Source organism: Artibeus jamaicensis, unplaced genomic scaffold, assembly GCF_021234435.1.
Source record: "Artibeus jamaicensis isolate MK-2021 breed Jamaican fruit bat unplaced genomic scaffold, CSHL_Jam_final contig_391, whole genome shotgun sequence".
Taxonomy (NCBI): Eukaryota; Metazoa; Chordata; class Mammalia; order Chiroptera; family Phyllostomidae; genus Artibeus; species Artibeus jamaicensis.
Genome location: NW_026521814.1, coordinates 12,069,623 through 12,083,713, shown reverse-complemented (window position 1 = coordinate 12,083,713; position 14,091 = coordinate 12,069,623). Strand labels below are relative to the sequence as shown.

The window sequence follows — 14,091 nt, the reverse complement described above, 5'->3', positions numbered from 1 at the left end:
CTTAGGTATTCACCAGGATAGGGCAACCCACGTCACTGCACTGTGGCACTGTATGTGTGGGAGGGGTCCAAGAGGGAACAATGTCCCTTGCTCAGCTCTCTCCTCACTTTCAGTCACTTCTCCCATTATCCACAAGCTAATTGGGCCCTTCTGGTGCTGATTCCTAGGTAGGTGGGTTTGTGTATGTTCTAGGACCCCATGGGTCTCGCCAACCAACTCTCATGTGAGGCTGGGAGTTTTTCCCACTGCCGCCTCAACCCCCACAGGTTTTTACAGCCAGAGGTTTTGAGGCTTTATTTCCCCATGCTGGCACCCTGGGTTGCTCTTTCTGTCTCACTCCCCAGTTGTTCCTTTCCGTTTATCCAATCACAAGTGTGGGACCTCCCACTCCACCAGCTGCCACCTCACCCACCTGATCCTATAGCCAATGCCTTCTGGAAAGTCCTCTCTGCTCCAGCTGCCCATCTTCACCCCCCCTACTAGTCTGTATGAATGTTTCTTTAATTTCTTGATTGTCTAACTTCCATAAAGTTCAATTTTCTGGCAGTTCTGGTTATTTTTTTGTGTTTAAATTTTTGTTGTTCTTCTTTTGGTTGTGCAAGGAGGCAAAGTGTATCTATCCTACACCTCTGTGTTGGCTGGAAGTCCCCTCCTCTTCGTGAGTTGGCCTTTCAGTGTTCCTCAAAATGAATGGTAAGGACGACCTGCACAAGAATCACCTAGAATGCTTGTTAAAAACAGGTTCCTGGGCTCTACCTCAGATCTACCAGTATAAAAATCTCTTGTAATCCAGGGAATTTGTATTTTTAACAAGCTTAATTCTGATGCACATTCAGGATTCAGATCCACTGTTCTAAATGTTTGCCCTTGCATTTGGGGTTTTCAAAAGAATATATTTAAACACAGAATATATGAAATACCATGAAGATCAAATCACAAGGTAGCATTTACTGTTTATCATACCCATCGAATTTATTTAACACTACCCCATGCATGCTGATTCATTAGAATGTTATTTGTGTTAAAAATACTTTCCATAAAAAATTATCTCTATCTCTATTTTAATCTTTCTAGGAGTCTATTACCAAACTCAGTGAGATAAGGTAGCTCTCAGTATGAGAGCTATCTTACCTCCTTTGCCAAAGAAAGACTGTGTAATGACAGCATCACACAGTGCTAGGCAGTGAGCTTCAGCTCTCTGTATTATCTCTACTGTGTTATCTTGAATTAAGTGTGTTTGCAGTGTGGTTTCTCTCCAGTACCATTTTCTGGTGAGTTCTGGTAAATAATTGTGACCTATAGGCAAAAGAACACAGTTCTGCCATAAAGACACATAGAAGAGTATCATGTTGGATGTTAGATTTTTTTAAGCAACTCAAGATGACTTCAATGAAATGGCTGTAACAGGGGAGTGAGCAGTAGACGTTCATGCTGGTGTAAATCTTGGGACATTATGAAGGGTGTAAACATACCTTTTACCAGGAGGAATGAGCCAACAATTATGACTGGTAATGGGAAGAAACTATGGCTTATGAGCTCTGGAGATTTAAAAACAAAATCTATGTAAGAGGAACCCTTGGACTCAAAGACTTGACCAAAAGAGCCTGTTCACTGGAACACACAGCCCTGCAGTTAACAGGGTTTGCTTACAGTGTTGCTGCTGCTACTGCCTGTTCTGCACTGCCGATGTTTCATTGCAGCCAATGGAAATAGTTATAAGATGTTAGAGTAGTGGTTCTCACCTCAGAGAACCATCTGGAGGGCTTGTTAGGAGAGTCCCATGTACCACTGCTAGAGATTCTGATTTAGCAAGTCTGGGGTAGGGCCTGAGAATTTGCATCTTCTAGGTAATCTTGATGCTGCTGGTTCTCAGACCACGCTTTGGCACCGAACATTGTCTGTAGTAATTGATCAATTTTCCTTGCATTAAACCAGTATGTATTCATAGCATCAAACCTAAATACTGTGTTCATTCTTTGCATCATGGTTGAAGAAACTTAGCTGATTAAAGCAGAAAACCAGTGGGCTTGGCACTGTTGCATCTGAAACATACTTATGTCTTATAATTACCTAATGCTCTCTCTTTGACCATTGGTCATGTCTGTTAATATTTTTTGTGGTTGTTTTTACCTTGCCCACATATCATGGTGGGGAGGGGATGAACATGTTAATAAGTGTTAATTACAGAGTTTTAAAAATCAAATCAAAACAGCCAAATCATAAAGAGAAAATAATTCATGGAAGCTGACAAGCCTTCACCCTTAATCATCATCTCAAGGTTAAATAATGATCAGAATTCTTTCAGCTGAAGTACTTATGTTGCATCTTGCTGTTTGACTATCATATAAATATAATGGTGCTATTAGGCTCTATTTTTCATTGCAGATGAAATTGATGCATCTTTGTGTGGTGTAGTCTGACATAGTAAAATTGTTACTCTCTAGGTAGGATATTCATAAAAATGTAATTATCGTAATCAGAACAGTCTTTAAGCTCATGAGAGGGGATTGCCAGATTTGTGATTGGCAGTTTTCAATCACTTCATGTATAATAAACTTCTTAAAGCAGTCTTTGGGATTGTTAATATCTTACAGGGGAAACTATGCAGATCAAACAACAAAGGGTGTTAGGAGATGCTGATGACAACTCCAGTTGGCCTCTGCTGCCAGGCTTTGGGCAGGATTGGATGGGGCCTTTTAACATATGTCGTTCAGTTTCCTCACCAAGTTCAACAACAGTGCCATTTTGGGGGGAGTGCTTTAAAAAAGAAATCTAGGAAGATCGCTGTCACTAACTAGAATGCATTTATCATTTTCCTTCTTGAATTTATAACTTGCTGGAGGAACAGCCCCAGAGTTGCTGTGCACCCTGCTACCCGGAAAAATGTAGTAGCAAGCTCATCACTGGGATTCAGCCTTGGTCAGTTCAGGTCTGCAGTATTGCTAATATTCCCACTGCTGGTCTAGGCAGCATGCTTAATAAATGTGGAGATACCACCAAAAAATCTCATGTTGGTGGGCTACAGGAGTAAAAACCAACAAAATAAAGTCAACAGGCTGTTCATTGTGAAGAAGAAAATAATCTATTCAGAGAGCAATCTTGTTTTCGATGTTTTAAAATTATTCAGTGGGAGAAAGTTCTTTACCCCGCCATTGTATGAAAATCTCCATAAGCCTATGACTGGTTTTTAAATACTCTTATGTAATAAAAAGGTCCTACAGACACTTTAGGTCTCTAATACAGTCTCAATTTCAAAGTCAGAATAGCCAGTCTTATGTAATAACCAACTTTTGCAATCAGATTTAAAGATGAAACTTTTCCCTACACACTTTTCCCATCTGGTGGCTTTTGCAGCCAAGAAACCAGGGAAGGGTTCAGGGTCTATCTTCCTGTTCTCCACCTGATGTTCCCGACCATCAGCCTCCGTTTCACTAACCACGGTTCGTTCCAGAATCAAAGCAGGAAGAGGGAAGAGAAGTAAAGGGGAAAGAGAAAGAAAACTTGTTGTCCAGTTGTTCTGCTAGGTGGCTTCTGTCTTTCTGGGCTAAGCTACACTATTGAAAGCCACCTGTTCTTAATGTAGGGTGCTTTCATGGGTTCTTCAGAGACCCCCCCCATCCCCCATTGTTGGGGGCCTCTCACCTGGATTTCCTTACCTTCATCACCTAAACCTCCTCAGCTGTGTCAAAACTCCAACTTCTCCCTGCTGAAGCCTAAGAGCTCCTCCAGGTGGCCCTGTTGGACAAGAGTAAGTTTCCTTCTCTCTTTTTTTCTTCTCTCTTCTCTTGTCACATCTCTCTCTCTCTCTCTCCACCCCCCTCCCTCCCAACCCTGGCCCACCCAGTCCAGCCACCTCTTCATCACTCCCACTGTTAGAATTCTTTTACCTTTTAAAATTTCCAGGTGAGAACCAAACACCAGTCCTCAGCATTCTCCACACCTCAGGAGATGTATGTCAAGCTCTCTGAATGCAGCCTTTTCAATGGGAAAGTGACTTTGGGATGAGAGGAGCTAGTCCCCTCCAGAGAAATCCTCTTCACAAATTTTCCCTCACAATCTTCAAACCCTCTCTTTCTTACGGGGAATGGCTGTCCCCACTCCTGTGGAGAGTCCCACACTAGCTGTATCACTCTTGTCTCTTCCTGGCACCACTCACCATCATTCTTCACACACTGGGAAAGCCTAACCTGGTATCCTTTGTTCCTCTTGGTAGTGGTCCTGCCCTCAGGTATGCGCCTGTTCTGCTAAGAAGGTTGGCCTAAACCTGGGGTTCTGTGAACAGCCCCACTTGGCTGCCACACTAAGCCCCGCCTTCCAGCTCAGCCTTTTGTAGTACTGAAGGTGACATTTTAGACTTCATCTTCCACTTTTGTTTCTCAGTTTGTTGAGAACCTGGGTAGGGAAGACAGGTGCTATTTTTTGAGCTCCCTCAAAGCCTCAACATCTTTTTTACCTTAAATGTGGGCAAGGATTTGAGTCATGTTACCTACCATGTTTTGGATAACCCCCTCGAAGTTTTATATCTCTTTATGTCTCTTCTCTTTGCTGTCTCGGTCAGACCTTATTTAACTCCTGAAATGTGTCATGTGGAAAATAAGTAGCTAAAAGCTTTTAGAGTTTTTCTTAAGAAGTAATTGATTAAGGGGGTGGAAATTGTAGGGAGGTGAGGAGCACTGTGGGGGGTGGGCTGGGATGGGACTAAAAGACAGAAAACTACTTGAACAACAATTAAATTTAAAAAATGAAAAAAACATAAAAAAAGAAGTAATTGATTATAGCAACTATTTTGAGGTCTGTCCAGAAAAAGTACAACTATTGTTAATATAAAAAGAATGATTTGCTTGACCTCAGTATAACCTGGCAGCCAAGGAGAGTGGACTGGATGGACATGTGTGAACAATGACTTCACTGTACTAGTCAGTGGGAGCGGTAGACACCTTTGAGTGAGCATGTGTACTGTGTGGCTGTCACATTCAAAGTGACTGAGCAAGGAGAGCAATGAAGCTGCATCAGATTTTGTATTAAGCTTGAACATCCCTCCACAGAAACTTTTCGGATGATTCAGAAGGCCGCAGCTGTGGGCAACTGGTGATTGGCAGCTTTATTACGACAATGTGCCAGCTCATGCATCAAATCTCATGCAGTTTTTTTGCAAAACATCAAATCACCCAACTGACTCAGCCCTCTTACAGCCCAGATTTGGTGCCCTGCAACTTCTGACTTTTTCCAAAACTAAAATCACCTTTGAAAGAGAAGTGATTTCAGACCATCAATGAGATCCAGGAAAATATGATGGAGCAGCTGATGGCAACTGGGAGAACTGTGTGAGGTCCCAAGGTGCCTGCTTTGAAGGGGACTGAGGCATCATTGTCCCATGTACAGTGTTTCTTGTATTCTGTATCTTCTTCAATAAATGTCTATTTTCAGTATTGTATGGCTGGATACCTTCTGAACAAACTATATATATGTGTATATATATATATATATATGTGTGTGTGTGCATATACATACATACGTACATATACACATACACGATGGTGAAATGAAGATATTTTAGATAAAATTTTTAAATATTTCAGGAAGGAAAAAATTATTTTCAAGGGTACTCAAATTTTTTCTTGGCTTTGCCAAATACTAGCTATATGACCTTGGGGAAAGAAATCACTCCATCTCTCCAGATCCTAATTTTTCATTTATAAAATAAAGAGTTTGACCTAAATATCTCTCAGGTACTTTTCAAATGCTTACAATGATTTTTTGAGACCCTGGAAGGACATGGGAGAAATTTATCTTGCTTAACAGGCAATGCCAGTGACACAGGCATTGAGGTCAATAATGCAGGCTCCCCATGGTGTTCACGAATGTGGTCCTTCCCCCACTCGATTACACAGAAACACTTACGAAGTGCACACATTTGACTACTAAGAGCTATTTGGGTGCATAAGATTAATTCTTTATCCAAGGAACTTATGAACAAGCTATGCTGTTCACAAAGAATGCTTAACAATACATGACTATTTACCCAGCAAGCATTTACCAAGCACCAACTATTCTGTGTACAGTTGGACCCCCTTTATCTGCAGGGAATTCGTTATAAGACCCCCAGTGGATGTCTGAAACCATGGGGAATACCAAGTCCTATATGTTTTTTCCTATACTTACATACCTACGATGAAGTTTAATTTATAAATTAGGCACAGTAACAGATTAACAACAGTGACCAATAATAAAATAGAACAATTATAACAATGTCCTATAATAAAAGTTATGTGAATATGGTCTTTCTCTCTCTCTCAAAATACCTTATTGTTTGGTACATACAGCATGGAGTTGCTAGGCAAGGAGATGGCTCACATTCCGGGCAGGATGGAACAGCACAGCAGGAGATTTCATCACTCTACTCAGAATGTCACAGAGTTTAAAACTTACCAGTTGCTTAGTTCTGGAATTTTCCCTTTAAGATGTTTGGACTGCAACTGACTGCAGGTAAATGAAATCTTGGAAAGCAAAACTGCAGGGCGGGAGGAACTACTGTACAAAACGCTGTGGGACTGTGCTCAGGGCGCAGTGGGTGGGGACACTTCTCTCACCAGGGCTACCCATGTGCAAACAGTCCGACTCGGAGCCCACAGCCAGCATGGGCTGCAAGTAGAGCAGACTGCGTAACAGTTCACAGCCCTAGACCTGCCCCAACACCCTTGGCCCTGTGCTTCCAAGGACAGAGGCTAACGACATTTCCATTAGGAAAATGGTGGTGCTTCTCTTCTCTCTTTTTTTTTTGTAAGACGTGAAAGTCAGGCAAGATTCACCGTTTATGGTTTGATGACTTCATAGAAAAATGTGTCTATAAAACACCCGGTAGTTATAAAAGGCTTAGGTAAAGGCCCAGGGAGCCAAATAAATATATATATGTTATTTATTCAGCTGTTCCAAGCCATTACCAATCTCCTTACACCTAAGGATCGCCTGTTCTCTACTAAATTTTATTTGTAATATTCTTGCTTCATGGTCAGGTAAAAAAAAATCTGGAAAATCAAAGCTCTACTTCCCTGAAAACTGTTTTCAAATACAAACGTTCTTCATGGCCTTTCAGGTATTCTTTGACCTTCTGAACCAGAAAGATTGTAACAGTGAGTGTACCTGGCCTGGCAAACACAATAAATGAAGTCAAAGTTATTTGTCATCGTAGGTCAGCAAGTATCTCCTAAGCACTCTTGGTTTATCAGCCTCACTGCATTAAGGACCTAGAAGATAACAGAGATTTTAGCATGTTCTCCAAGCCGTGGCGTCAGAGTTGATGGTGAGCCCACCGCCTGACTTACATCCTATTGACAGCAATTCTGCCCCAAGTGGGCTTGAAGGTTGTTCTTTTCTCTAATCTGATCTCCAGAGCCAAATTCTTACCCTGCCTTTCCCTTCAGTGACTCTTCCAAGGTAAGTTTTATGTTCACCAGCTCAAATGAATCACCTTACGTATTTTTAAAAGCTTTGAACTTTTATTGTAGTAATAGACATTTAACTCCCTCAGAATTTGATCAGGTTGCTTTTCATAGGGAGATTGGGTCCTGCCTTACCTTGTCTAATTTTAGTATTAACTCTGTTGAACTCCCTTCTAGGCAGGATCTCTGAAAAGAGGGTATTTCCACTGAAGACACACGGGGAATTTTGCTTACTGGGCAAAGAAGAAGGGATATCACCTGCAGAGATACCCTAAACAAGGACACGTGTGGGGAAAACCTCCAAGTGGCAGAGAAGTTGCAAGGAGTTGTGCCATAATTAAGGTGATCGTATTTTCCTAATCAGACACCAGGCCAGATGGCCTGACACATGGATTGAAACAGGACAGGTCATTTTTTTGAATCTGGGGTTTATGATCACCATGTTCACAGAGAATGAAGCTAGCAAGAGCTAGCAGCTGTTCAGTGCAGGTCATTAACAATGAGTCTCTGTACATTGAAAGATCCAGAGGTCAGGGTGGGAAGCCTGATGTCATTCATCTATGAGCCACGGTTTCCTCACACAACACAAAGAGAGTTTGTCACTGAGGGCTTCCTGGAACCGCTGCCATCACCTTGCCTGCAAGGACAAAGGTGCAATCCACTGACCAAACCATACAAAACAAAACAAAACAAAACACAATGAAGGTTCACTTCCAAACAACATAGTCTGGGAATGCAAAATAACAAGAAGCAGGAAGCATAACGTTATAATGTCAATTATATCTCAACTTTTTTAAAAAGGAGGAACCAGTACAGCATGGACCACCAGCAATCCTTCACTTTTTCAGTTCTATAGCCGCTTCTTAAAATCATACTATTTTTTAACTAAATCCTCATCACTCTGCCTATTAATCTTATGCATTCAGTTTAAAACTTGGGAATTATTTTGCTGCAAAGGACAAGATTCATAAATTCCAATTCCACTACTTAATAAGAATGTTAAGTCCAGCATAATGTAATAGGAGAAAAGTTTCCCCTTGCTGCCAACACTCAAAGTCAACTCTTAGTTATGCCCTTTGAGAATGGTCCTTGGAAAATATTTTTACTCCAGTTCTTATCACCAGCATAGAAGTCCATAGGCTTCCATTTCCAATTTAAAGTTGCTGTATGCCTTTTCAACTTATATCTTATCAAAAGCTGATATTTTTAAAAGAAAACCATCATAATTTAATTTCGATGATTCAATATTGTGTGCTATCGGTATCGCTTTAGCTCTATTAGAGTGGATAAGAAAGACTGATTTTATAGGAAACTCAAGGTCAAGGTCTATAGTTTTTTCCTCTACATCAAAACTTTAAATATAGTAAGCAGAACTATCAAAGAAATGTATTTAAATGTACCTTGTACATTGGTTGTTTATAGCTTCGTATGTTTGACTAACAGTAGATTAAGTTTGGTTAACTTGTTTATAGCTTCATATGTTTGACTAACAGTAGATTAAGTTTGGTTAAGTTGTTTATAGTTTCATATGTTTGACTAACAGTAGATTAAGTTTGTAATCTCACATAATAAGTCTGGAGGTTTGGCATTTGCAGGGTTGGCTATTTCAATGGCTCAGCGACTTACCCAAGACCTGGGCTCTTCCCTCTTTTTCAGCCCACCACCCCATCACCTGGCACATTGATGTTAATCCTCCAGCTTGTCCACATGCTCACAGGATGGCCACGATGGCACCAAATAATAGCCCCACACATCATCTAAAGGTCAATAGCTAAGAATATCCTCAATAACAGGAAAAGCATTTCCAAGAAACCAGTCAGGCTTTGAAAAGTAAAGAGCTAGTCAGCCTCTCAAGTGAGAGGTGGACTATGCCCGCACATTATAAGGGTGGGAGGGATGGCGTTTGAATAGATGACCAACAATGGCGCCATAGATGTGGACTGAGAAAAATTTCATTCACCTATGCTGAAGATTAATGGAACCTTCTGATTATTTTCCAAGGAAATTGTGTCTTTGAAATAAGCTTACAACAAAGTAACCATTTTCTAATCAGTTAAAAAAGTACAAAGGAGCCGGTTTGAGTGAGGTGTGTCTGGGAGGAGCTCGATGGGTGGGTTGGGGGCAGTCAAAAATGAACAAGAAAATCTTTCAGCAGTGATAATTAGTGCCTGCTAAATCATCTGCCTCGCTATGGGATTGTAGATGCCACCTATGAAGTGTTCTTGGCAAAATACCAAACCAAATCAGATTAAACCTCCAGATCTAATACTCAGCTAATAGGAAGTACAAGGGGGCAGGAAAATCTTGTTAACAACACAGGGAACTAATCTGCAAAATTCAGAAGTGATGGGGGAAATTTAACCTGCCTGGATATTTAATGATATTAAGGAATCTTTGTAAAAATTTTTAGTATTGTGGTTATGGTTCTTTCTTGTCTTTTCTATTTTTGAGACTATACTTCTTTATTTTGCTAGAGTTGCTGAATCCAAATACATGCTTATGTTTTTTAAGAGTCTTTTTCAGAATCTTTTTTTACCCTTACCATTCACCCACAGATATGTTTTATTGATGTTACAGAGAGTAGAAGGGAGAGGAAGGGAGATGTTTCTCTCTCTCTCTCTCTCTCTCTCTTCTTGAGGAAGAAAGAGAGAGAGAGAAACATTGAAGTGAGAGAGAAACATCTATTGCTTGCCTCCCATGTGCGCCCTGACCAGGAATCAAACCTGCAAACTTTTGGTGCACAGATGATGCTCCAACCACTGAGACACCCAGCCAAGGCAAGAGTCCATACTGAAATATTTACAACAGAAATGATATAACTTCTGAAATTTACTTCAAGTGCCTCAAAATAACCTAGTGGAAGTGTTTGTAGAGGGGAAAGATGGAGGAAATGACAGGATATAAAAACTTACAGTCATTTATTCACTTTCATGTAAAGGCTCGGTTCATTTTGAAAATGTATAAACCTGTTGCACTTAGAACCCAAAAAAACTTAATTGTTAAATTTTATTTGCTTACTATACATGATAGCAAAAAATAAACCAGAAATCAAATGTCTTAACAGCAGTAAGCCAGTTTTCCTCCACTATGACTTCATTATTCAAACCCTCAAAAAATAAATAAAAATAAAAACAAATGCAACACATATACAAAACAGCACAGATGAGCAATATTCAACTGTTCTCAAAAATATTCATGGGAAAGACACTCTCCAAGCTCCAGATTGTTTGCAAAAAATGATCTATGAGGATGGTCCCCAATAAGGTATCTAAACAACACATATGATACACCTAGGTATTTTCCGAATATACATCAGAATCTCCTAGATTTCTAGTTGAGTCATTTTGAAACTAGCTCAAGCAACTAGTCTTGTTCTCACTCTTATCGGGATGAAATACATAGTGCCAAGAGGTGGGGAATGACTGGGTGAAAACTGCCCAGCAAACAACGAGGGCCTACAGGAAATCATAGCTGACTCTGCTGTTCAAGAGTTCACATTACACCACCCTGCTTTTACGAAAGACCTGAATTAGTACCAGTTTTTGCTAACAGGGAGAAATCTGAAGGGGATTTTTACTTTTGCAGGAAAGAGGCCACAATAGCATTCAGCATGTTTTGCAGCAAACTGTTATACAGGCAGCAACCACCCTGAGCAGCAAGAGTGGCACCACCAGGTCCTTCCCCAGAAACCACATTCGGCATCTCAGTGTAGCTCTGAACTATGTCTGTGAGCATCAGTCTCTAAACATACTGCTCATCAGACTCACCTGAAGATTTTTTTTTAATTAAATACTTTCATCTCCCCCATCCCTACTGACTCAGATTCTTAGCCAGGGTAGTAGAAAGGGGCTAGGGTAGAAGGGTTTTTAAACTTTCAGTGTAATTCTTTTTTTTTCTTTTTCTTTTTTTAATTTTTTTAAAATATATTTTATTAATTATGCCATTACAGTTGTTATATTACCCCCTTCATTCCCCTCCACCCTGCACACCCCCTCCCCCACTATCCCCCCTTTAGTTCATGTCCACGTGTCTCAAGTTCTTTAGATTCTATATTTCCCATACTATTCTTGCCCTCCCCCTTCTATTTTCTACCTACCGTCTATGCTACTTATTTTCTGTACCTTCTCCCCCCTTCTCCTTCTTCCACTCCCCTGTTGCTAACCCTCCATGGGATCTTCATTTCTATGGTTCTGCTCCTGATCTAGCTGTCCTTTTGTTTTAGATGTGGTTGTTAATAACTGTGAGTTTGCTGTCCTTTCACTGTTCATTTTTTGTCTTCTTTTTCTTAGGTAAGTTCAGTCAGGTTTGGGCACTACCGTTGAGAGCATGGAAGAACCGCCCAGTGTCTTCTAAGTCGCACCGCTCCCCAGCTTGGGACTGTAAAGAGAAGGGAAGAAAAGTCTGTGTGGGCGTGTGGGCGCCAGCCCACTTCCCACCTCTCTGGCAAAATGCATCCCTTCTCTGTGCTCAGAGCCCTGTAATCTGGGCCCCCAACCCAGACACTCGGACTTCATACAAGCAGGTGATTCCTCCTGTAGAAAAAAAAAAAAGGAAAAAGAAATTACACTTATTAGAACCCTATCAAATTTTGCAAATACCTAATTTACTGATGACAATGTCCTTGTACAGTTGGCATCAGCTCCATTCTGTAGTCGAAACCGAGGCTGTCACCACTGCGGTGTGACTTTGCCAGGTTTCCCCGCTGACCAAGTTGCAGAGGGAGACACAGAACGTCGTGGGACAGGACCGATGATTGACAAAGTCATTTATGCCCTGTTCCTATTTCTATTTCTACCGGAGACTTATTTGATAGAAGGAAAGGATAATTTTTCTCCTTTTTACCTCTCTCTAAAAGGAAAACGGTTTTTTGTTCTAAGTCACAGGACTCTCTTCTGCTCAGGTATAAGAGGTTTACGAGCTTATTTGTGTTTCAAAAGCTATTCTGGAAAAAACCCCAACCAGGACTTTTTGAGAATTCTTAGCTCTTTCAGAAAAGAAGCTGGAATTATCCTAAAAAGGGAGGAGTTGGAAGGCAATGTTTCACAGGGAGGAGAGAGATGCCTCTGTTCTGGGAAGATGAGCTCCCAGAGGCTGGAGTGAGGTGTGGACTTTGCAGCACCCGAGTGTGGAGAACCATTCAGCGCTTTCTGCCGCACTACAGCTGCAAAAGAACAGAGAACGTGCTGCCCTCAGCGAAGTTAGGCAGTTGTCCCGTCTTAAAACCTGATTCCTGGGGAACTGCAGAAATAGAATGTACTCTCTTGAGTACATGCAAAGTGATGTAAGAAAGGCCTATATGCATGTCAACAGCCAAGACCACTGAATCCACAAGCCAGTATGTCCAGCATTTCTAGGCAGCCCATGGAAATTACTGGAATGAGAACAGCTGTACAAGAGAAGGCCACCCAGAACATAGCTCTAGCGCACCAGTAATGTTTACCCCCGAGTCCTGAGAGCCTCCACAGGGTGTCGAGTGCATGGCAGCCCTGCCCAAGCAGGTTTGTCCTCCTCTTTCCCGTCCCCTGCAGCGGGACCCAGGTCACAGCAACTGGTACTTGTGGACAGAGCCCTTGGGGGCCACACTTGGGGATCATAGCTGTCTGCTCAGAGTGTGGTCATCTGCTCACAGATTCATGGCCTGTAAAGAATCTGGGTCTTTATCAAAATAAAGAACAAAGTAGAAGAAACCAGGCATGAAAGAGCACAAACTGTATGTTCCATTTATATGAAGTCCAAAACAGACTAAACTCAGCTATGATGATAGAAGTGAGTGCAGCAGATGTTAGTCTGGGCGAAGGGGCACAAGGGAGCCTTCTAGGGGGAGGGAAACTTTCTGTATGTTGAGCTGGATAGTGATTACACAGGTGCGAACATGTGTGAAATTCATTGAGCTGTACACTTAAGGTATGTGTATGTTACTGGTACATAAACTTTGCCTCCATAAAATAATACACAATAAAAGCAAACAAGCCAACACACATACTAAACAATAGCCTGCAATGACCAGCTAGCTCCAGCTTGACTATAACTGGGGCCACTTCTCTCTTTCTGACTTGATTTCTTCCCAGTTCCTAAAATGAATCTGTCCCCCTACCCCAAAATTGCACAGAAACATTTAAAAACCAGAAAAGAGCAGTCAGTTCCATAGCCCTCATCTATGGGTTAATCTGTAACATTGTGTGCGTGCAAAGATGACAGAGCCAGATGACTCAGGTTTGAGTCCTTACTCTGCCACTTAATGATCGCAGCCTTAAGCAGCTGACTTAAATTCTCTCTACCTTGGTTTCTGGATCTGTGTAATAGACTTAATAATCAGGATTAAACAAGATCAGTCCAAGTAAATGCCACTCAGTAAATACCCAATATTATGGTGTGCCAAGCCTACGGTAAGCATTTTACCACTATTAATTCATTTAATCCTTGCAGGAACCCTCCTGATAGATGTTACCCCCATTTTACAAGTAAAGAAGTTGCAGTTCACAGCGGCTAGCCCTGCCTCAAGTTACATAGTTGGCAAAAGGCAAAATCGAGGCTGGAACCCAGTTCTGTTTTCTCTTTCCCTGTTCAGGGATTTTCGCTGATCCAGGCACTTCCCTGGATCCTCCCACGCAGAGGTTCCATCTGCCGTCTCCGGGGCGGCCCCTGCGTTAAC

The 14,091-nt window shown here is 41.5% G+C and overlaps 1 long non-coding RNA gene across 4 annotated transcripts in view; it reads right to left on the bottom strand.

Moving 5' to 3' along the window:
- Positions 1-11,560: 11,560 nt before the first annotated feature.
- LOC119057206 (uncharacterized) overlaps positions 11,561-14,091 on the bottom strand; it is a 75,844-nt gene continuing 73,313 nt past the window's right edge. For 2 of the 4 annotated variants that reach the window (XR_008391606.1, XR_008391609.1), the window contains one exon: positions 11,561-13,077. This is a non-coding gene — a long non-coding RNA (uncharacterized LOC119057206). The remainder of the gene's footprint in view (positions 13,078-14,091) is intronic. The other 2 variants (XR_008391608.1, XR_008391607.1) reach the window with 2 other exon arrangements.